Source organism: Saccopteryx bilineata, chromosome 5, assembly GCF_036850765.1.
Source record: "Saccopteryx bilineata isolate mSacBil1 chromosome 5, mSacBil1_pri_phased_curated, whole genome shotgun sequence".
In the NCBI taxonomy this organism is placed as follows: Eukaryota; Metazoa; Chordata; class Mammalia; order Chiroptera; family Emballonuridae; genus Saccopteryx; species Saccopteryx bilineata.
In genome coordinates, this window is record NC_089494.1 from 134454087 (window position 1) to 134479670 (window position 25584).

The window sequence follows — 25584 nt, forward strand, 5'->3', positions numbered from 1 at the left end:
AATTTAAAATTTTTACTACTTTTCTAAAGTAGAAAAATAATGAAATACTTTATTAAAGCAAGCATTTTGATTTAACTATCAATTATGATTTATGTAATTATCACTATCATTTGTATCGTCTGCATAAAATATTCAAATGAACACATAATAGTGTCACATCAGTGTGCAGAAAAAGAATATGTAAACTGAATCGTCTTGTTGACACCAGGTAAACCAGCGATGAGTCTGTATGAGGCACAGGCTGTGATATATCATTGCCATCTTAAGCAAATGTAGCATTTAAAGTGAAGTGTAGTCCCCCAAAGCAATACATGTGTGTTTAAAAGGAAAAAATATTTTACATTGCTTGAGTTTTTAAAAACAAATAAAACCAATTAAAATTAATTAAAATTTCACATTCAGTCCCTCAGTTGCACATGACATACATCTCATGTAGCCTTGTGTAGCCATTGGTTCTTGTGTTAGGGCAGGCCATGGGCTGATTGCGTCTAAATCGAGGGACCTCGTGACAACAGCTGGGCGGGTTCCCACTTCTCTTACTCAGCAATCTGCTACTTGTCCAGTTTCATGGTACCCAGGAAGTCTAGGAGTATAGAGAAAGGAAGCCTGTGGTCTCAGAAGGGTCTGATGATGAGTGTGCCTCAAGAATTGGACAGCCTCCTACTGTGCTAGGCCACGAGGACAAGTGTCAGGGCCGAGTTCTGACCCCAGAGACAGTTTGTGGGTTGTAAGGTTGGGACAGAGCCAAGGTAAGGTCTATAGGTCATCTACAGCTCTCTTCTCTTCCTATGGGTTACTACTCAGCAGTGACCCCTGGAGCAGTGTGAACTAGACAGCTGGGTGAAAATTCTGTCTGCAGAGGCCATCTCCCTTGTCCCTGGAAGAGCTGCTGTCACTTTCACACCTTTAGGTGAAAGCTGCCCCTTAGCTAAGTTAGCCAGGAATGTTTTCAGACCCCAATCTCTGTGAATAATCACAGCCTGAAACTCTTTTGTCCAACTTGTATCTGGGTGTGAGCCTTTTCTCATGTCCTGTATTTGGTAGTCAATGGGTGTGTCAGGGTCTATGCAGAAGACAAAAATCACACAGAAATTTGAACAGGGAGAGTTTAAAGAGGTATTCATTAACAGCAGGGGATTAACTACTATGGGTTAATGGGATTTGCTACTAAATTGGAAAAGAGAATGTTAAGAAATGCAGGAATGGTGTGTACAAGAAGCAGCTATTCCCTTTAGGGCAGGAGTCGGGAACCTATGGCTCGCGAGCCAGATGTGGCTCTTTTGATGGCTGTATCTGGCTCACAGACAAATCTTTAATAAAAAAAAATAATAACGTTAAAAATATAAAACATTTTCATGTATTATAATCCATTTATTTCCTACTGCTCATGTTCATGGTTTCGGGTGGCTGGAGCCAATCACAGTTGTCCTCTGGGACAACACCAAATTTTTATTGGATAATGCATAACGTACACGGGTCGTTGTGAGGTCAGGAAGTAAACTTCCCTCCTTTTAATCAAGTAATCAGCTAGCTAATTGCAGAAACCCTTTTGACGAAGAAGATGGCTAAAATAAAAAAGATGAGGAATATTGTACTTTTCAGCTGGAATGGACAAAGGAATTAGCCTTTCTAGAGAGAGCAGATTCTGCAGTGTGTCTAATATGCAATGATAAAATTGCATCAATGAAACGGTCAAATATAAAGTGGCACTTCGACACACACCATACTACATTTGCATCGAAATATCCAGTGGGAGACAGCAGGAATAAAGCATGTCAAGACTACTCTGCGGAGTGCAAGATAGTCAGCAGCAACTCCGTGTTTGGACCCAACAAGGTAACTGGAATTCGGCTAGCTTTGCTGGTGATTTAGCAATTGTGAGAAACGGAAAGCCATTCACAGATGAGGCATTTGCCAAAACAAACATTCATGCTTGATGCTTGATGTTGCCAATGAACTTTTTGACGACTTTTCAGATAAAGACAAGATAATCAAATGATTAAAAGACGTGCTTCTGTCGGCAAGAACTGTTCATGATTGTACCATCATGATGGCAAATCAAATTAGGCAACACAAATGAAGGACATAAATGCAGCACCATTCTTTTCTCTCGCTTTGGATGAGTCAACAGACATAAGCCATTTATCCCAGTTCAGTGTGATTGCAAGGTATGCTGTCAGTGACACACTACGTGAGGAAAGTCTTGCTATTTTACCTATGAAAGAGACAACAAGAGGGGAGGATTTATTCAAGTCTTTCACTGAGTTCGCTAAAGAAAAAAATCTACCAATGGATAAACTTATTTCGGTGTGTACTGATGGTGCTCCATGCATGGTGGGGAAAAACAAAGGATTCATAGCACTTCTTCGTGAACGTGAAAAGAGACCCATCCTAAGTTTTCACTGCATCCTACATCAGGAGGCGCTTTGTTCTCAGATGTGTGGTGAGCAGCTTGGTGAGGTAATGTCACTGGTCATTCGGGTGGTCAACTTTATTGTTGACTGAGCTTTAAATGATTGCCAGTTTAAAACACTGCTGGATGAAGTTGGGAATAATTATCCTGGTCTGCTTCTGCACAGCAGTGTGCATTGGTTGTCAAGAGGGCAGGTGCTCAGCCATTTCGCAGCTTGTTTGAATGAAATCTGGAATTTTCTTGAAATGAAAAATGTCGAGCATCCTGACTTAGCTAACACTGAGTGGCTACTGAAGTTCTACTATCTTGTGGACATGACTGAACATCTGAACCAGCTCAATGTGAAAATGCAAGGCGTTGGAAATACAGTCTTATCCCTTCAACAAGCAGTGTTTGCATTTGAAAACAAGCTGGAACTCTTCATCACCGACATTGAAACAGGTCATTTACTACACTTTGAAAAACTGGGAGAGTTTAAAGATACATGCACAGCAAGTGACCCTGCTCAACATCTTGACTTACAGCAGCAGCTAGAGGGCTTCACATCTAATCTCCTGCAGTCATTCAAAGTGTGCTTTGGAGAATTTCATGAGTGCACTCGTCTTTTTAAGTTCATCACCCATCCACACGATTGTGCGGTGGACAGCGCCGACCTGAGTTACATCCCCGGTGTCTCCGTCAGAGATTTTGAGCTACAAGCTGCTGACCTGAAGGCCTCAGACATGTGGGTGAATAAATTCAAGTCACTGAATGAAGATTTGGAAAGACTTGCATGACAGCAAGCAGAGTTGGCGAGCAAACACAAGTGGGGAGAAATGAAAAAACTTCAACCTGCGGACCAGCTGATTGTCAAAACTCGGAACACGCTTCCCGTCACATACCACACACTGCAGCGTGTGAGTATTGCTGTACTGACGATGTCTGTCTCTATGTATGCATGTGAGCAGTCTTTCTCATATCTAAAGAATGTTAAGACCAACCTATGATCACGTTTAACGATGGAAGTCTCAATGCCTGCTTGAAGCTTAACCTCACCACGTATCAACCAGAGTACAAAACCATCAGCAAAACCATGCAGCACCAAAAGTCTCAAAATGGTAAGAAGTACTTTATTCATCATTGGTTAGCAACAACATAACAACGTTATTAAAAAGAATTCAGAGACTTATTGTACTTTATTATTATTATTTTTTTTTTTTTTGTATTTTTCTGAAGCTGGAAACGGGGAAAGACAGTCAGACAGACTCCCGCATGCGCTTGACCGGGATCCACCTGGCACGCCCACCAGGGGCCACGCTCTGCCCACCAGGGGGCGATGCTCTGCCCCTCCGGGGTGTCGCTCTGCCGCGACCAGAGCCACTCTAGCACCTGGGGCAGAGGCCAAGGAGCCATCCCCAGCGCCCAGGCCATCTTTGCTCCAATGGAGCCTTGGCTGCGGGAGGGGAAGAGAGAGACAGAGAGGAAGGAGGGGGGGGGGTGGAGAAGCAAATGGGCGCTTCTCCTATGTGCTCTGGCTGGGAATCGAACCCGGGTCCCCCGCACGCCAGGCCAACGCTCTACTGCTGAGCCAACCAGCCATGGCCCTTATTGTACTTTAAAAGTGTTGGTCTTACATAAAATGCACACATTTACTTGTATTTAGTGTTAAACATATTGTATGGCTCTCACATAATTACATTTTTAAATATGTGTTGTTTATGGCTCTCTCAGTCAAAACGGTTCCCGACCCCTGCTTTATAGCTAAGAACAGTATGAAATTTGTAAGCTGCTGCCCTCTACCCCCTCTCCACCCCACAGGGCTGAGAGTCAGATCGCCTTAGACAGGGGATGGCTCTGTGGCCACTGTGCCAGTGTGTTGGATGAGGTGCTATACACAGGCCGGTAGGATGCCACCTGCTAAGAACTTGTTAGGGGTCTCCCCACTGTGTGCCTGCGAGATTCGTTGGGTGCTGACAAGTTCTGACTTGGGAGGAACTCCCAGGCTTGCTTCTCCCTCACCTCCCTGGAAGCAGCTCTCCAGGTGCCTGCCAGGCTTGCTGGAAACCACCTGCAAGGGTGCTGCCTGGGCTCACTGGGGCTGGCCACTGGGCACCGTAGGAATAAGCTGGCAAGGACATTCCCGGCAGAGAAGGCCCTTCCTCCTGCACTCCCCTCCCCACCTAAGGAAGCAAGCCTCATGTCACTGGCAAAGGAGAGGAATCCCAGGTTCAGCTCCAGGGTCATAATGTAAGGCAGGGAGATGGGGCATTAATGCCCAGAGGCTGGCCCGCCATAACCACAGCAGGTGCGGATCTTGGAGTTAGAAACTCACGTCTCTCGTTCGCTCTGGGAAGTTTTTTATACTTTTCTATGATAATTTCTTCCTTTTCTTTTTTTCCATGTTTCTGTGGTTTTTCGAAATGTTAGTTGTGTGTTAGGTGTCCTGGATTAGTCCTCTGTTTTTTGTCTTTTTCTTAATTTTTCATCTCCTTGTCCTTTTGCTTTGAGTTCTGGGAGATTTCCATACCTTACCTTCTAACCCTTCTATTGCAGTTTTCTCTTGATAATTATATATCTTAATTTTACTATCTCTTTTTGTGTTTTTTTCCAAATTATATGATGCAGAATGTTTAGAAAAACATCCAGGCAGGTGGTCTGGAGAAGACACACATACAAAGCATAAAATTCTCCCCAGCACATTCTGATTGACCCACATCAACAAGAAGGGTGGACAGAGCATGGGAGGGCAGGTGAAAGGCACAAGGGGGTTTACACACACAGAATGTAAGCAAAAGCTGCCGCTGAATTGGGACTGAACCCCACATTGGCCATTCAGGTAGCTGCTCAGTGTCACGGCTGCCTCCCTCCTTTCCTCTGTCAGGTAAGGGTACCCAGGGGAACTCAAGGCTAGGAATGAAAGTTTCACATTTTTTTTGAAATACACATAATATAAACCATGAAGTGTCAGGATACACTTAGTATAAACCATGAGGTGTTAGAAGTATTTTATGCCAGGGCCGGGCGGGGGGTGGGGTGCATTTTCTCCTTCAATTTTAGAATCTAGAGATTTGCAATGCAGCCAGAGAGGAAGTGGCACACTTACTCAGGCACTGTGTGTTGGGTAGTGTTAGGGAGGGGCCTTGACAATGACCCCTTTAGGTCGCCGCTGTACCTATTATGTAAGTAAAAGGAGGGAGAAAGGTGAACCCTGCAGGCCTGCCTGGTTCTTCTGTAGCAGTTACTTATTTGCTCCTGTGAATTTCCTCTGTGATTTAGGATGGATTCTCCAACTCCTCCATTTGCTCATGGGGATGGGATTGGACATCCTGACATTTGTAGCTTTATGGCATTCACTTGTTCACATGCCCATTCTCTGTGCAGCGCACTGTGCTAGGTGGGATGGGGTGTGGAAAACAGTCTTGGCCCTGTCCCTACGGAGAAAGCGAGGCAGACGTGAGCTTTGAACCAAGACATCCAGGAATACAGATGATGTACCGCGGAGTGTTCTGTGAGGGAAAGGGGGTGGGGAGTTACTTTAAACTAAATGGTCAGGGTGGGCTTCTTAGAGGAGGTGCCAGTTAAGCTGAAATCTGAAGTTTGAGGGATAGTTGGGCCCATGGAGAGAGTCTTGATGACAACCTCAGCGTGCGCCAGAGCCCAGGGTGGGCACACTCAGGGCACACGTGCCCCTTCCACGCACCTGCTTGTTCAGACAGCCTTTTTTTCTGTGTGCTGCAAATTTTCCAAGACGGGACAGCGACCTCCTGCCTGAGTCCCCATGTCCACCCTGCTGGCCCCGTGCAGAGCCCCGGTGGCCGCCTGAGTGCGTTTGGAGAACGGTCGACAGAGACGCCTAGTGCGTTTGGAGAGCGGTAGACAGAGACGCCTGTCTTCTGCCCCCCTGCCCTGTTCCTGCTTCACTCGTCATGAATGAGCTACACACGAGACCAGAAAAGGAATGCGTTTGGGGTGAGGGATGTGATTCTCAAGAGCGGGGTTTCTGATGCAGATGCAGAGAGGGCTGGGGTCTGCCAGGGCTTTACCAGCACAGCCGGCCCATGAGGAGGCAGACCTACTCAATGTATGGGGCTTGACCCTGAATTGACCCAAGGACCTTCACATGCAGTGTTAGTAGGGAGCCTTAAGTAACTGAACCCAGAGAAATTTTAAAATACTGGTGAAAAACTGTATAATTGGGGGAGGAATCATAGATCTGTTGTACAGTTAGACTTTTTATTTTCTTTTGATCAAAAACCAAACTTTCTCTTTTCCTGTATTAAGAATAAATGTCTAGGTTATTTCACACTTCCCTTAAGCCTACATTGGGCCCCCTCACATGTTTAGACTGTCTTATTGAGGTCCTGATATCCAAGGGGTGTATGTGTGTGTTTACAGCAAAGTGAAAGGAAGTTCAGTATCCATTTAATGAGTATTGGTGAGGTAGCCATCCAGTGCCGTAGCATCTAGGCCAGTCATTGAGACCAGTGAGACTCCATCCCAGCCCCCCTGCAGTTCAAGGCCCACCGTGGGAGGCAGGCGGGCCAAAAAAGAGGTGTCAGCAGTGAGCTTTGAGTTGGAAGTTTGTACCAGGAACAGGAGCAGTCCCGGGCAGCTCCATGCAGAGGGGATGTATCTGGGGGGCAGGTTGTCCACAGAGAGTATGATTGAAAATCACGCAGGGTCAAAGGTCTGTGAGCTGGATCGATTAGGGGTTTATGTGCGGTCACAATTTCGGGTGGAAAGGATCAGCTTTAAGAAGAGAAAGTGTCTAAGGCAGCTTCCCCCGGGTTTCAGAGAAGGGAGGATGTTATTTTATCCTGTACGTAGCAGCAGCAAGAATAATTAGCCACCTTAACATTGTGTGTGCCAAGCACTATGATCCACACTTGACACTTACAGCTGTCAGAGTCTTACAAGGGTATTCTTATAGCTGTGTTACAGAAGAGAAAGTTTTGGAGAGGTGAGAAATGGCTCATGTTAGGAAATGGCTGGACTTTTATTCCTGAGCCCACCTGGGCCCTCTGCTTATATATCGGGAGTACTCTGCCTCCCTCACGGCTAGAAGGGTGCCAAGACCTTAGTGACAGTATCTCTAATTGATAGTCTAGTAAATGCATTTTCTTTCAAAGACAGTTTTAATGTTGACACACGTCTACTTCTAGGTCAGTTGGCCACAAATAAGGAGATGAATTCATGATCTCTTGCTTCTCATGGTTTGATCAAGCTTCTCTGCACAAATCATCCTTCTATAGCTGTAAACAACCAAAGCTCTTCTCAGAGGCTGATGGTGACTTACCTGTTTGAGCTAGAGCAGGAGTCCCCTGGGCCTGGAATTTCCTGCTGCTCCTTCAGTCCATTCAGGAGGGACCCCATCAGAGGCCTCATCTGACTGCCTGGCAGGAGTCTCAAGGAATGGGGAGGGTGTGGTGATATGAGCAGCTTCTTCACCTTGTCCTCAGACCACAGTGGTGACATAATTAAGTGTCTTCACCAGAGCGTGGCAGGTATATTCCACATCTTTGGTCTTTGGCCTCCTGTGGCTGGGGCTGGGGTTTTGTTATCCTTGCTACAAGAAACTATTAGTCATGTCTTTATCCTGAGTCACACATTTACACTCGTGTGAGTGGTAAGTAGATGTGACAAGCCAGACTGAGCCAGTGATCTCAGTCTTGACTTTCAAGACAGGATTAGTAAAGGAACTGAATCATGCATTGTTTATTATATTGTATTATTTTGATCATCTATGCTGGAAAGTCCCTAATAAGTAAACCTTTAAAAACTATTTATTATCCCACATACTTTAAGTTGTTCATTTTTGATTATTTACACTCCTAATGTTTTTACATAATTAGGAAGGAAAGGAAAAAAATATCTACTATTGAATGTTGCAATTTTATTTAATGGAAAAAATATTTTTGACTGTTTTCATTCTTCTAAAAGAAACTATTCCATTGAATAATTGATGCCTCTAAAATAAAGCCTTCCCCCTTAAATCAGGAACAAGACAGGGTTGTCCACTCTCTCCACTCTTATTTAATGTGGTACTAGAGGTTCTAGCCAGAGCAATCAGACAAGACAAAGAAATAAAAGGCATCCATATTGGAAAAGAAGAAGTAAAGGTATCACTTTTTGCAGATGATATGATCCTATACATCGAAAACCCCAAAGAATCCACAAAAAGACTACTAGAAACAATAAGCCAATACAGTAAGGTTGCAGGATACAAAATTAACATACAGAAGTCAATAGCCTTTCTATATGCCAACAATGAAACATTTGAGAATGAACTGAAAAGAATAATCCCCTTCACGATTGCAACAAAAAAAATAAAATACTTAGGAATAAACATAACAAAGAATGTAAAGGACTTATATAATGAAAACTATAAACCATTGTTAAGGGAAATCGAAAAAGATATAATGAGATGGAAGAATATTCCTTGTTCTTGGTTAGGAAGAATAAATATAATCAAGATGGCCATATTACCCAAAGCAATATACAAATTTAATGCAATTCCCATCAAAATTCCAATGACATTTTTTAAAGAAATGGAGCAAAAAATCATCAGACTTATATGGAACTATAAAAAACCCCGAATAGCCAAAGCAATCCTAAAGAAAAAGAATGAAGCTGGGGGCATTACAATACCAGACTTCAAACTATATTATAGGGCCACAACAATCATTTGTGGCTTCAAACTATATTATAGGGTATTGGCAGAAAAATAGACACTCAGACCAATGGAACAGAATAGAAAGCCCAGAAATAAAACCACATATATATGGTCAATAATTTTGATAAAGGGGCTAACAACACACAATGGAGAAAAGAAAGCCTCTTCAATAAATGGTGCTGGGAAAACTGGAAAGCCACATGCAAAAGAATGAAACTGGACTACAGTTTGTCCCCCTGTACTAAAATTAACTCAAAATGGATCAAAGATCTAAACATAAGACCTGAAACAATAAAGTACATAGAAGAAGACATAGGTACTAAACTCATGGACCTGGGTTTTAAAGAGCATTTTATGAATTTGACTCCAAAGGCAAGAGAAGTGAAGGCAAAAATTAATGAATGGGACTACATCAGACTAAGAAGTTTTTGCTCAGCAAGAGAAACTAATAACAAAATAAACAGACAGCCAACTAAATAGGAAATGATATTTTTAAACAACAGCTCAGATAAGTGCCTAATATTCAAAATATACAAAGAACTCATAAAACTCAACAACAAACAAACAAACAATCCAATAAAGGTAGAGATGACGTCAGAGTAATGGCGGAGTAGGAAGTGATACCGATAAATCTCCCCCAAAACTCAACAAGATCTTCAACCAGAAACAGAAAAACCTATACTTGGAGCTTCCAGATTCTTCGCAATACACCCAAAGGTATGATTGAGTGAAAAATTGGCTAAATATATAACCAAACCCCGAAGGAAATAGGGAGTAAGAAATGCTCCGCCTTCCTCACTAACCTAAACAGGGCGGCTTTCTCTGGTAACTGTGAATATAGAAACTGAGGCGGGCAAAGGGGGTGAATAGATCCAGGCCGCCGCAGCAAAAACGGCCGAACCAGGCTGTGGCTCAGAGATCCAAGCCGAGGAAAATCTGATCCTGTGGCAACCCGGGCGATACAAGCTAACACTCGCGCCAAACCCAAACAAAGAAAGACAAGCGGAGCGGCCATTTTACCCGGTCTCCTGGTCGGTGCGCAGTTAGTGGAAGAGAGATTTCTTCCTAAGCCGCGGAAGTGGGTGCCCGTGTTGCCCCACGGAGAGGCAGGGTCAGAGGCCTTTCTGTGGGCTGAGGGCAGAGTCTCTGGGCAGCCCCAGCGCCCTGGGAAAGCCACGCACGGGAGGGAGTGAGAACTACTTCCAACGGTGGAGATTTTCCGTGCTGGAGGCTGTTTCACTCAGAGGGAACGGCGGCCGGCCTCATATCCTGGTGTGCGTGCTCAGATAAGGAGTGAGCGATTCCTCCGAGTGCCTCGGCAGTGCGCGCCCGTGTTATCGCACAGAGGGGCAGAGTCAGGGGCCTTTGTGTGGGCCAAAGCGGAATCTCGGGCCGCCCCAGCGCCTTGCAAAAGCCGCACACGGGGACGGAGCGAGACTCAATTCCAACGCTGCAACTTTTCCCTGCGGTTGGGGGTTTCACTCAGAGCGTGAGACTGCTGGCCGGATATCCTGGTTGCAGACAGTGAGTGAGAGTTTCCTCCAAGCGCCCCGGAAGTGGGCGCCCGCTTGTGTTACCGGACAGAGTGGCAGAGCCAGTGGTCTTTGAGTGGGCGGAAAGCCCACCTGATTATGCTAGCAGCTCTGACTGACTGAGCCTTACCCAGAGCCCTGTGCTGAGTGGAAATAGAGTGGGGAGTTGCCAGCAATTTGAGCCTCTTACTATCCAGGCAGAGGCAGCAGCAACCCCATACCTGGACTATCAGGCTACTAATTGAGGAAGGAAAGACTAGGAGAAAGGCTCCAGGAACACGGACTCTCTCACTGTCGGAGCCTATAAATGCTAATGAGCCTCAACTCCCAACGAGAATAAAGCACAATACATGACATTGCCATAGAGACTTATCAACTGCAAACCTCTACCTGAGCGTGCCAAAGGGGCAGAACCCGGGGTACAGAGTCACCAACCAGGAAGAGGGAGAGAAAAGAAAAAGCAAGAAGATAACCTCTCAAAATCAAGAATAATCTACAGACTTTATAACCTATCCCATTTTATTATATTTGTTCGTTTGTTTCTCTTATCTTCATTCTTGAGACTTTTTTTTCCTCCTCCAATTTGGCCGATTAACTCTCTACCGGTCTTACTCTCTCCTCTCCTTGAACTACACTACCCATAAGTGTTACATCTCCCATTATCATTTCTCTTCTCTTCCTTTCTCTCTATGAGGGTTGCACTCCAAAACCCTTAACTCTCTCTCTTTCTCTCCTTTCTTTTTTCTTCTTTTAGTGGTTCCCTCTTTTTTTCTCTCTCTCTCTTTCTTTTCTCCCTCTATATTAGTTTCTTCCTTTCTCCTTTACATCTCCTCTCATTCAAACCACAATAACAAACAAATTATCTTATCTGGGACTCAAACCTATGTTTGTGGCATTTTGGGGGGTTTTACTTCACCTTTTTAACTCACTAGCAGTGCTCCCATCCCTGGCTCTCCATATTATCTAGTTCTTGTTCCACTAAATACAATAGTAAGTTTTTAATTTGTCCCCCCATTTTTCCATTTTCCTCTTATTCCTCTCATCATAACTCTTAGAAAACCAACACCTAAAAGCAAATCATTTTATTCTTGACCCAAATTTTTTCCTTATTTGCTTTTTGTGGGTCCATACGCTCTTTTTTTTTTCTTTTTTCTTTTTTTTTTTTTTTCCTTTTTTTTTTTTTTTCTTTCTCTCTTTTTTGCCCCTTTATTACTTTTCCCCAATTCAGGCCCTCCATCACAGGCATTGTTTGTTATAACTCACAGTCCACCACAAGATTTTCTCAAGAAAGAGGGGAGAGGAGAGGAGAGGAAAAAAAAGAGGGGGGGAATAATTTTCTTTTTTTTAAAAATTTTTATTTTATTTTATTTTTCTTTATTTCATTATTAATTTTTTTTAAAAAAACAACTCTTTTCGATTTGTTATTTTTTTATTTTTTTTAACTTTTTATTCTTTATTAAATCTTATTAATACTATCAACAAAACCACCCTCAGATGCCATTAAGGAAGAGAAAATCGAATATCATGGATACAAAAGAAAGAGAGGTAACACAGCTAGATGAGGAAAAATCTATGGAGAAAAAATTTAATATATTGGAAACCTTGGAGCTAAATGACAGAGAATTCAAGATAGAAATCCTAAAAATCCTCCGAGATATACAAGAAAACACAGAAAGGCAATATAGGGAGCTCAGAAAACAACTCCATGAACACAAAGAATATATGTCCAAGGAAATTGAAACTATAAAAACAAATCAAACAGAGATGAAAAACTCAATTCACGAGCTGAAAAACGAAGTAACAAGCTTAGCTAATAGAACAGGTCAGATAGAAGAGAGGATTAGTGAAATAGAAGACAAGCAACTTGAGGCACAACAGAGAGAAGAAGAAAGAGACTCAAAAATTAAAAAAAATGAGATAGCCCTACAAGAATTATCTGACTCCATCAAAAAGAATAACATAAGAATAATAGGTATATCAGAGGGAGAAGAGAGAGAAAATGGAATGGAGAACATACTTAAACAAATAATTGATGAGAACTTCCCAAGCCTGTGGAAAGAACTAAAGCCTCAAGTTCAAGAAGCAAACAGAACTCCAAGTTTTCTTAACCCCAACAAACCTACTCCAAGGCATATCATAATGAAATTGACACAAACCAACAGCAAAGAAAAAATTCTCAAGGCAGCCAGGGAAAAGAAGAATACAACATATAAAGGAAGGCCCATTAGATTATCATCAGATTTCTCAGCAGAAACTCTACAAGCTAGAAGAGAGTGGACCCCAATATTTAAAGTCCTGAAAGAGAGGAACTTTCAGCCACGAATACTATACCCATCAAAGCTATCCTTCAAATACGAAGGAGAAATAAAAACATTCACAGATACAGAAAAGATGAGGGAATTTATCATCAGAAAACCCCCACTCCAGGAATTACTAAAGGGGGTTCTCCAATCAGATACAAAGAACAAAAAAAAACAGAGCCACAAGTAAAAGCTCCAAGAAGAACACAATAAAACCAAATTTAAACTGTGACAACAACAAAAAGAAAGAGGGGGAGAAGACGGAGATTAACAGTAGCAAAGGACGATGGAGTGCAAAAGTACTCACAAAATAGTTCGCTACAATGAACAGGGTAGGGACCCTTTTCATTACTCAAAGGTAACTACCATTGAAAAAACCACCACAGAAGCACATGAGATAAAAAAGATAGCAACAGAGGAAAGATGTATGGAATACAACCAAATAAAAACAAAAGATAGAAAAACGAAAGAGAAGGATCAAACAAGACGCAAAACTAACATAAAGCAAGATATAAAATGGCAATAGGGAACTCACAAGTATCAATAATTACACTAAATGTAAATGGATTAAACTCACCAATAAAAAGGCACAGAGTAGCAGAATGGATTAAAAAAGAAAATCCAACTGTATGCTGCCTATAGGAAACTCATCTAAGTAACAAGGATAAAAACAAATTCAAAGTGAAAGGCTGGAAAACAATACTCCAAGCAAATAACATCCAAAAAAAAGCAGGTGTAGCAATACTCATATCGGATAATGCTGACTACAAGACAGGAAAAGTACTTAGAGACAAAAATGGCCATTTCATAATGGCTAAGGGGACACTGAATCAAGAAGACATAACAATTCTTAATATATATGCACCAAACCAAGGAGCACCAAAATATATAAGACAGCTACTTATTGATCTTAAAACAAAAACTGACAAAAATACAATCATACTTGGAGACCTCAATACACCGCTGATGGCTCTAGATCGGTCAACCAAACAGAGAATCAACAAAGACATAGTGGCCTTAAACAAAACACTAGAGCACCTGGATATGATAGACATCTACAGGACATTTCATCCCAAAGTGACTGAGTATACATTTTTCTCCAGTGTACATGGATCATTCTCAAGAATTGACCATATGTTGGGCCACAAAAACAATATCAGCAAATTCAGAAAAATTGAAGTTGTACCAAGCATATTTTCTGATCATAAAGCCTTGAAACTAGAATTCAACTGCAAAAAAGAGGAAAAAAATCCCACAAAAATGTGGAAACTAAACAACATACTTTTAAAAAATGAATGGGTCAAAGAAGAAATAAGTGCAGAGATCAAAAGATATATACAGACTAATGAAAATGACAATACGACATATCAGAATCTATGGGATGCAGCAAAAGCAGTGATAAGAGGGAAGTTCATATCGCTTCAGGCATATATGAACAAACAAGAGAGAGCCCAAGTGAACCACTTAACTTCCCACCTTAAGGAACTAGAAAAAGAAGAACAAAGACAACCCAAAACCAGCCGAAGAAAGGAGATAATAAAAATCAGAGCAGAAATAAATGAATTAGAGAACAGAAAAACTATAGAAAAAATTAATAGAACAAGGAGCTGGTTCTTTGAAAAGATCAACAAAATTGACAAACCCTTGGCAAGACTTACCAAGGAAAAAAGAGAAAGAACTCATATAAACAAAATCCAAAATGAAAGAGGAGAAATCACCACGGACACCGTAGATATACAAAGAATTATTGTAGAATACTATGAAAAACTTTATGCCACTAAATTCAACAACCTAGAAGAAATGGATAAATTCCTAGAAAAATACAACCTTCCTAGACTGAGTCAAGAAGAAGCAGAAAGCCTAAACAGACCTATCAGTAGAGAAGAAATAGAAAAAACCATTAAAAACCTCCCCAAAAATAAAAGTCCAGGCCCTGACGGCTATACCAGCGAATTTTATCAAACATTCAAAGAAGACTTGGTTCCTATTCTACTGAAAGTCTTCCAAAAAATTGAAGAAGAAGCAATACTTCCAAACACATTTTATGAGGCCAACATAACCCTCATACCAAAACCAGGCAAGGATGGCACAAAAAAAGAAAACTACAGACCAATATCTCTAATGAATACAGATGCTAAAATACTAAACAAAATACTAGCAAATCGAATACAACAACATATTAAAAAAATAATACATCATGATCAAGTGGGATTCATCCCAGAATCTCAAGGATGGCTCAACATACGTAAAACGGTTAATGTAATACACCATATCAACAAAACAAAGAACAAAAACCACATGATCTTATCAATAGACGCAGAAAAGGCTTTCGATAAAATACAACACAATTTTATGTTTAAGACTCTCAACAAAATGGGTATAGAAGGAAAATATCTCAACATGATAAAGGCCATATATGATAAACCATCAGCTAACATCATATTAAATGGCACTAAACTGAAGGCTTTCCCCCTTAAATCAGGAACAAGACAGGGTTGTCCACTCTCTCCACTCTTATTTAATGTGGTACTAGAGGTTCTCGCCACAGCAATCAGACAAGACAAAGAAATAAAAGGCATCCATATCGGAAAAGAAGAAGTAAAGGTATCACTTTTTGCAGATGATGTGATCCTATACATCGAGAACCCCAAAGAATCCACAAAAAGACTACTAGAAACAATAAGCCAATACAGCAAGGTCGCAGGATACAAAATTAACATACAGAAGTCAATAGCCTTTCTATATGCCAACAATGAAACAACTGAGAAGGAACTCAAAAGAATAATCCCCTTCACGATTGCAACAAAAAAAATAAAATACTTAGGAATAAACATAACAAAGAATGTAAAGGACTTATATAATGAAAACTATAAACCATTGTTAAGGGAAATCGAAAAAGATATAATGAGATGGAAGAATATACCTTGTTCTTGGCTAGGAAGAATAAATATAATCAAGATGGCTATATTACCCAAAGCAATATACAAATTTAATGCAATTCCCATCAAAATTCCAATGACATTTTTTAAAGAAATGGAGCAAAAAATCATCAGATTTATATGGAACTATAAAAAACCCCGAATAGCCAAAGCAATCCTAAAGAAAAAGAATGAAGCTGGGGGCATAACAATACCTGACTTCAAACTCTATTATAGGGCCACGACAATCAAAACAGCATGGTATTGGCAGAAAAATAGACACTCAGACCAATGGAACAGAATAGAAAGTCCAGAAATAAAACCACATATATATAGTCAAATAATTTTTGATAAAGGGGCCAACAACACACAATGGAGAAAAGAAAGCCTCTTCAATAAATGGTGCTGGGAAAACTGGAAAGCCACATGCAAAAGAATGAAACTGGACTACAGTCTCTCCCCCTGTACAAAAATTAACTCAAAATGGATCAAAGATCTAAACATAAGACCTGAAACAATTAAGTACATAGAAGAAGACATAGGTACTCAACTCATGGACCTGGGTTTTAAAGAGCATTTTATGAATTTGACTCCAATGGCAAGAGAAGTGAAGGCAAAAATTAATGAATGGGACTACATCAGACTAAGAAGTTTTTGCTCAGCAAGGGAAACTGATAACAAAATAAACAGAAAGCCAACTAAATGGGAAATGATATTTTCAAACAACAGCTCAGATAAGTGCCTAATATCCAAAATATACAAAGAACTCATAAAACTCAACAACAAACAAACAAACAATCCAATAAAAAAATGGGAAGAGGATATGAATAGACACTTCTCCCAGGAAGAAATACAAATGGCCAACAGATATATGAAAAGATGCTCATCTTCTTTAGCTATTAGAGAAATGCAAATCAAAACGGCAATGAGATACCACCTCACACCTGTTCGATTAGCTGTTATTAGCAAGTCAGGTAATAGCAAATGTTGGAGAGGCTGTGGAGAAAAAGGAACCCTCATACACTGTTGGTGGGAATGTAAAGTAGTACAACCATTATGGAAGAAAGTATGGTGGTTCCTCAAAAAACTGAAAATAGAACTACCTTATGACCCAGCAATCCCTCTACTGGGTATATATCCCCAAAACTCAGAAACATTGATACGTAAAGACACATGCAGCCCCATGTTTATTGCAGCATTGTTCACAGTGGCCAGGACATGGAAACAACCAAAAAGCCCATCAATAGATGACTGGATAAAGAAGATGTGGCACATATACACTATGGAATACTACTCAGCCATAAGAAATGATGACATCGGAACATTTACAGCAAAATGGTGGGATCTTGATAACATGATACGAAGCGAAATAAGTAAATCTGAAAAAAACAGGAACTGTATTATTCCATACGTAGGTGGGACATAATAGTGAAACTAAGAGACATTGATAAGAGTGTGGTGGTTACGGGGGGGGAGGGGGGAATGGGAGAGGGATAGGGGGTGGGAGGGGCACAAAGAAAACAAGATAGAAGGTGACAGAGGACAATCTGACTTTGGGTGGTGGGTATGCAACATAATTGAACGACAAGATAACCTGGACTTGTTATCTTTGAATATATGTATCCTGATTTATTGATGTCACCCCATTAAAAAAATAAAATTATAAAAAAAAAACAAAAAAAAAACAAAAAAAAAAAAACAATCCAATAAAAAAAATGGGAAGAGAACATGAACAAACACTTCTCCCAGGAAGAAATACAAATGGCCAACAGATATATGAAAAGATGCTCATCTTCATTAGTCATTAGAGAAATGCAAATCAAAACTGCAATGAGATACCACCTCACACCTGTTAGCTTAGCTATTATCAACAAGACAGGTAATAGTAAATGTTGGAGAGGCTGTGGAGAAAAAGGAACCCTCATACACTGTTGGTGGGAATGTAAAGTAGTACAACCATTATGGAGGAAAGTATGGTGGTTCCTCAAAAAACTAAAAATAGAACTACCTTATGACCCAGCAATCCCTCTACTGAGTATATACCCCCAAAACTCAGAAACATTGATACGTAAAGACACATGCAGCCCCATGTTCATTGCAACATTGTTCACAGTGGCCAGGACATGGAAACAACCAAAAAGCCCGTCAATAGATGACTGGATAAAGAAGATGTGGCATATATACACTATGGAATACTACTCAGCCATAAGAAATGATGACATCGGATCATTTACAGCAAAATGGTGGGATCTTGATAACATTATACGAAGTGAAATAAGTAAATCAGAAAAAAACAGGAACTGTATTATTCCATACGTAGGTGGGACATAAAAGTGAGACTAAGAGACATTGATAAGAGTGTGCTGGTTACGGGGGAGGGGGGAGAGGGAGAGGGAGAGGGTTAGGGGGAGGGGGAGGAGCACAAAGAAAACTAGATAGAAGATGACAGAGGACAATCTGACTTTGGGTGATGGGTATGCAACATAATTGAACGACAAGATAACCTGGACTTGTTATCTTTGAATATATGTATCCTGATTTATTGATGTCACCCCATTAAAAAAATAAAATTATTAAAAAAAATAAAATAAAACATCGTTCAGACTTAAATGTAAAAAATAAAATAAAATAAAGACTTGTGCTTTTATGACACTATAAGAACTTTCATTATTTAAGTGAATGTTAGACATTCTAGAATACTAAGTATTTTTGTATAATAAATGTCTCGAACATAGGAAAACTCAGTCAACTTGATTATTCTTAGGTGAAGTTCAGATCATGAGTTATACAGAACCACAGAGAACTGCAGATGCTTAAATTAATCACAATATGCAAATAAGCAACTATTAAGACCTTTATGAAGATTTTTTCTCATGGTTTTGTTCAAATAAAATAGGATATTAAATTGGACATTTAATTACTTAATTCAGTAATTAATAACTTAATTCATGGTTAAATATATGATTATACTTTCACACTTTTAAAATAATTGAAACAAATATAGCCAGTTATAATTTTTTTAACCTTTCTTTTTATTTTGTATGAAATGTTAAATGCATTATTTTTTATGAGAGGCCAAATGAAAACATGGGGTTCCCTATTATTTCATATTCTGGACCAAAGTGCCTGCTTCTAAAATGTATACTTGGCTTGAAATGATATAAATAGCATTGAAATTACTGATTATACTTCTAAAAACACTTTAAACATTCTACAGTAGGTCCTTGTTATCCAAGAATAATTAGAACCAGAAAGGGGCCATTTAAAGTAAATCCACTTAAGTGGGACCAAAATTTCATAATATAATGAAAAAAAACAGCTTGGGGATTTCATCTTGCAAAAATATAAAGGACAAAAAAATTATAAAAATATATTTATTTTAGTTCATATGTAACAAAATTTAGATGATCATTTGAGCATGGCTCTCTTGAAATGAGATGCAAAAATCAAATGTTGATTGTTTTTGAGAAGAGTAAACTTTTGGACAAAATTGTGTGATTGTACAGAATTTTTTAAAATCCCATTTGATATTTACATCAGATCTTCAAGATGGTCAATTTTACACTAAGAGTTGAGGTCTTAATCGTTTTTATTTGGGCCTTTTGCATTCTTGGACATTAAGCCCCATCTGTGTTGAAATCTCCACCTTGCCACCAACTTAACATTTTTTTCTTAAATCATTGTTTCCTCACCCAACTGCTCAGTTCCTATTTGCCATTGTTTTAGCTGTTACTGGGCACATTCCCTACTGTCATTTTGGTTAACCTCATAAAGTTTGGTATTTGGGGGGAATATTTGCAACTTCACTTTGCAGTGGATATGCGCCCAGGACTAACAGCTTTAGGTGTGGATGCTGATAGTAGACAAGGGCAGAATTCAAGTGGGAATTCAAGTCCAAAAATGGTTGGTTATGAAGGAATAGCTTAGTGTTCTGAAGGCACGCTTCCCCGGAGCAGCTCCGGATTGTGTAGGGATTTGGGTCACGACTTCCTGGATGGCCAGGATGCCCTGACTTATTTGCATGACTCCAGTGCAGTGAGCTCTGTAGGAAACAGGACAGACCCGAGTGCAGAGCCTTGTGATGGTCTCAGTTTCCCTGGTGAGCAAGCTGTGTGATCAAGGGCAAGTCACATCATTTGTCCTGGTAAAAATTCATTAATTTGTAGAGCAAAAGTTGAGCTCAAGTCCCTTCTAGTCACAACATTCTGTGACTGGATACTTTAAGCCTGGCAAGAGCTGTATGCTGCCTGTTTTCATAGAATCCTAGAATTTAATAGTCATCAGCCAACTCCTTCTTTTAGTTTTATACACACATCCATACACACATACATATATTTATAATTTTAATAGCTACATTCATACTTTTGTTAAAGTTAAATTTTGCTCTTTTCAATGGTGTTATCTCTTTTGTTTTTCTATTTACTGTAATCTTAATAGCTTTCTCTTTTTCACATTTAGCTGTTCTAATGGCTGCTCAATACTTCATTGAGTCCATGTGTTTTAATATATTTAAATATGTGTTGACCAGTGTATCCTGGCAACAAATCATCTCTGTAGTTTAGAGTTTTGGGGAACTTGGGGGGCCATGTTACTATAGACATCTCTCTGTCTAAAAAGTGTCTCCCGTGCGGCACAGTTCTGGGGGCACTTTGGCGCTCCTGTGCCCATGCTGCTGTAAACAGGAAGAACCAGATTCAGGGAAGTGTCTGGCTGTGCAGAGCAGGGACAAGGACAAGGACTGCTGCACAACATTGTGTTTGCTGCTGCCACGCAGGGCCAATCCTGGGGAGCCTGGGTTCTGGGTGGCATCTTTAGGTGCCTGGATGCCCCTGCATGGCATACTTAGCGTCTGATTACTGGGCAAGGGTGGGGACTGGTGGCTCCTGAAGTCGCACTCAGTCTGGTCCAGAGAACAAAACCAGAGGGGTGGTCATCTGAAGGAGCAGATGTGTGCCCAGCTGCCAAGCTGCTACAGACTGAATGGGCTCATCTTACGTTATTAAACACTGCAGCACTTTCCATTTTAACTCACCACCTTTGACATTTTCAACAAATAATAGTTTGTGCATCCATGATAATTGAATCTGCTACCTCTTCTCAAAATAAAGGAAGCTTGAAACTAATACAAAATAATATTGTATAATTGAAAAAATGTAAAGAAAAAAAGAAAAAGGAAGCATACTTGACAGATTTTCCTTCCTACTTGTAATATCTGCTTTGGTCAGGGTATGTGGTCACTTCCTCTGCATATGTGGGTGATCTGTTTACAATGCTTGTTTGACATAACTTGCCACAGTACTGAGGTGGTTATTGGGCAAGAAAGAGAACTATGCTTTGGTGAAATTGGAGAACCTCATTGTTTACAATGGCTAATGGCAATGTTTCAAGTGAAGTCAGGTTAAAGTAGACTCAATCAAAGGCCATTTTAGTCATAATATAAATGGCCAACTAGAAGCACTAAAGAATTATAAAAATTGCATGTCAATTCCAAATTTCACTGTGCTAGGTCATAGGGAATGAAGATTACTGAGAAAGTAGGATGAAGTTCAATATTTTGAGAGGTTAACTTAAGCACAGCTTTGAAAGTTTCATCTTACAATTTTTTTAATCTTTTTTTTTTCAGATTCTAGCTACATTGACGACTGGCTGTTTTCTAAAACTAGAGAAGAAGCCAGCCCATGAATGATAGTGACTTCTTTCTGAGTTTCGAGTAATAGACTAAAAGGTAATTATCGATGATTTCAGAATGTGTTTAAGACTGTGGTAGAGGCTGGCGGCCATAGCAAGAAACAGAAACCCAAGAGTCTGGATGTTTTCTCCCACCAACCAGTAACTGGCACCATTCTGATTTAGTTATGTGATTAAAAAAACAAACCATAGCATGTTCTTCTTCTAGAAGCTTTTTCAGATGAGTGTGCCTGAGGATTAGGTGTGACCCAGCTCAGCAGCTCTCTTCCCGTTTTTAGACCACATCCCTGGTCAGGCCCCCCCTGCCTGTTCTGTGTGGCATGTAAGAATCCAAGACCTAAGTCATAGAAAGACAACTACAATGTATGGACGCGTTTTTAAAATTTTTATTTATAGATTTAGTGAGAGAGGAAAGGAGTAGGAAACAGAGAGAGAGAGAAAGAGAGAGAGAAAGGAACATCGATCTGTTCCTGTATGTCCCCTGACTGAGGACTGAGCCTGCAACCTCTGTGCTTCGGGACAGTGCTCTAACCAACGGAACTATCCGGCCAGGGTGGGAGGACTTACTTGAATGACACATAAATTTGGTAAAACTTAAGAACCAGAGAGAAAAAAACAACTGCTTCACTGCTTTTCCCAGCCCACGACACCGTGGCCTCGCGGCACCACCAGGTGTTTCTCCGGCTGGACTCCCAGCGCAGCTCCTCCCCCGCCAGGTGTTTCTCCGGCTAGACTCCCAGCGCAGCTCCTCTCCGCCAGGTGTTTCTCCGGCTAGACTCCCAGCGCAGCTCCTCCCCCGCCAGGTGTTTCTCCGGCTAGACTCCCAGCGCAGCTCCTCCCCCGCCAGGTGTTTCTCCGGCTGGACTCCCAGCGCAGCTCCTCTCCTGCCAGCGGCCGCGGTCTGGTTCTCTCCAGGTCAGAATTTTTTATGTGGATGCCCTCGTTCTCCTGTTTCCAGAATTCTTAGCCAAGAGGTCAGGTCTCAGAAACAACTGTTTCTGAAAAAGATTATCTTTCTAAAATCTAGCAACAATATTTTGTTTTTAGAGACAATGACAATTCCTGCTCAGCAGTGCTCAGAGTAGCAGTTTATTTTCCCCTCTTCTCTAGGCGCTCTACTTCACGACTGGATTCAGTTAAAAAGAAACCATATTTAAATTCCTATGGATATACTTTTTTAGCCGCATCGGTCCCAGGACCAGTTGGCTGAGGATGTCAAGAAACATCATGAGAATTTTGAAACCTCTGGCAGTCTAATGAGCAGGTTTCTTTGCCTGGAGAATGATGTCCCTGGATGTAGTTATTTCTATAGAAACCAGATACCTGTCTGACCAGATTATTGCTGAAGGGGAGTCTGACTGCCTGGGGAAGAAGGTTCTCTGGGTCTGTTTCATCCCAAAGGAATTCTGCAGTTTCTTAATTGATGGCCCATAGGGAGCAAAGTTTAGTTCTCTCCCTACACGCGCGCGTGCATGCACACCACACACACACACACACACACACACACATACACGCTTAAAAAATTAGGCAAAGATAGGTAGATTTTTGCCCTTGTAATTTCTGGTGCATCTATCATGCTTTGGGGGTGACTTTCTTGGTACTCTCATTCCCAAGCACATTTCTTGAGTGGCTCCCTCTTAGCCTTCATGACCTTGGAGGGCTGTCCAGAGAGAATATTTTTGTGGACACACTTCTGTGCCAATTTGGTGCCCAGAGGGTGCTCCCAGGCAGCTGTCTGAAGCATGTGTGCATCTGGCTAGATTGGGACGGAGAAGACAACCCCGAGTTGATTATACATCTGGCTGTTGGGATCTTATCTTGGCCTTTGAACCCCGCCCTGTCTGCCACCCTGGAACCCCTCATGTCTGCCTCCCACAGCCAAGCCTCCCATTTACCATTCCTTGGAGACAGCAGTGGCATCGACGTTAAACTTGAGATAAAGCACCATGTACTAACTATTCCTGAAAATGTCTAAATGTCCCATGACCATCCCCAGAAGTAATATAAACTTGAGACTATAAAGGTGTATTTAAGTTTGAACCAAGTTTTTATGCTCCCATTTCTCATGATGCCTCCCTTATTTTGGCAGGAAGTACTTTCTCCTCCTTTCTTCTAAATGCAGCATCATGTGGTCCTTACCTTATGTCCTTGGTTTGGTTTCTTTTATTAACTGTGTATGAAGAAGGTGTGTCCTCACATTAATAGTATGTCAGCTCCACAAGGCAAAGAATTTCTGTTGTGCTTGCTACCTTATGCCAAGTAAGTTGAATAGTGTTTGGTGCACAGTAGGTGCTCAGTGACCATTTACTTAATGAGGTCATGAATGCATCTCCTGGACCAAACCAAAAGTTCCCTGAGGACAGGACCAGTCCCTTCCGTAGTGAATTCCTTGCTAGGCTGATACAGCAGCTTTGCCCTTCACTGACCTCAGGTCTGTGGGATGTGATAACACACATTGGTCCCCTTTCTCAGAAGGGCTGAGGAAGTGGTGTGTTGCACTGTCACTAGATGGGTTACCACAGGTTAAGCTGTGCCTGTCTGCTATTTAAAGCATAAAAGATTCTTTCCAAGATGTTTAAAGATGAGATGTGGGAGGGACACAAAGTTAAGAGCCAGCAGCTGTGTCCATGCAGGACTTTCTAACTTTGTGTGCACCGGCCCCTCCCAAGAAGCCTCCCTGATGGCTGCAGTGGGATGGCAGGGGGGCAGGGGGGCCGGAAGGGTGTGTCCTGGTGTCACAGTGAGGCTTCCCCTCTCCTTAGGTCTGAGAGGAAGTGTGTGGTAAGCCACATGGAGGCAGAATGTCTGTTTCAGCAGGGGCTGAAGTGGACTCTTGGTGGCCCCTTCAGCCTGTCCTTGAAGCTCCACCTTCATTGAAACAAATGCCTGAGCATAGAGGAGCCTGTGGCCATGAGCCTGCTTTGATATGTAGCAGGTGCGAAGTCTGGCTGACAGGAGTTCTTGTCTAATTCTGATGATCTAATGGTATCTGGAGAAGGTGCCCTGAGGGTGAGTTTTGGTCTTTAGGCTCTCCCTCCCAGGCGATTAGAGGGAGCAGGGTGGTGGCCAGGTTTTCTCAGAACCTCTAAGCTAAGCGGGATCTGGAAAGGAAATTTTAGGTACAAGGACCCTAAGATACAATGATAGTTGTCTTTTTGTCAGCTGATGGATAATTTTGAGACAGTCATAAGATATTAATTTAATGAAACCATGGGCTTATGCTCCTTCCTCTCCTCTCTCCCTCTTTGTCTCATGCACACACACACACACACACACACACACACCCCATTCTGACTGTACAAAGTACTATGCCTGTGCATGTCTGGTTGTGTGCTGAGGTAGCTGGAGCTACCTCCTCACTCCAGGTGCTGAGGAGGCTCTCATTCTGTGTCACACGATTGCTGCCAGCTCCTCCCACCTCCCCTGCCTCCAACTCTGCCCAGTTCCTTTCTCCTTGCCTGCACCCTCCCAATTTACGGTCAGAACCCTGCTCCCTTCATGCCAATGGCAAGTGCAAGCTTTCCTGCCCCTCCTGCATGGAGACTCCCCTCATTCCAGCCCTGTAGTGACCATGCTTCCCTCGGGTCCCTCCCTTCCTCCATGACAGCTGGTGGGCCAGCCCAGCAGGTAAGGTCTAGCATGCTGGCTGAGTTGGGTGCCTCCTCTGGGCTTACCTTCGCCTTCCCTCCCTGTTGCCTTGCCCTTCTTGATATGGCACTGTGCTGTCAACTTTCCTAAACACAGGAGGACTTGTTATAGCCTAAATACAGTGTGTCCGTAAAGTCATGGTGCACTTTTGACCGGTCACAGGAAAGCAACAAAAGATGATAGAAATGTGAAATCTGCACCAAATAAAAGGAAAACCCTCCCAGTTTCTGTAGGATGATGTGGCAGCATGTGCGCATGCGCAGATGATGGTGTAACACCGTGTATACAGCGGAGCAGCCCACAGCCATGCCAGTCGAGATGTGGTTGGTACAGAGGAAAGTTCAGTGTGTTCTGTGGCTCGCTAAATTCGAATCTGTGACCAAAGTGCAACATGAATATTGGCGCGCTTATAACGAAGCGCCACCACATGGGA

The 25584-nt window shown here is 41.6% G+C and overlaps 1 protein-coding gene across 6 annotated transcripts in view; it reads left to right on the forward strand.

The window, feature by feature from the left end:
* The window catches only part of SVIL (supervillin), a 304969-nt gene that overhangs the window by 23985 nt on the left and 255400 nt on the right, over positions 1–25584 (forward strand). For 4 of the 6 annotated variants that reach the window (XM_066280539.1, XM_066280541.1, XM_066280542.1 and 1 more), the window contains exons 2-3: positions 21439–21540; positions 22144–22418. The gene's annotated coding sequence lies outside the window, so the exon portion shown is untranslated. The remainder of the gene's footprint in view (positions 1–21438; positions 21541–22143; positions 22419–25584) is intronic. The other 2 variants (XM_066280544.1, XM_066280545.1) reach the window with 1 other exon arrangement.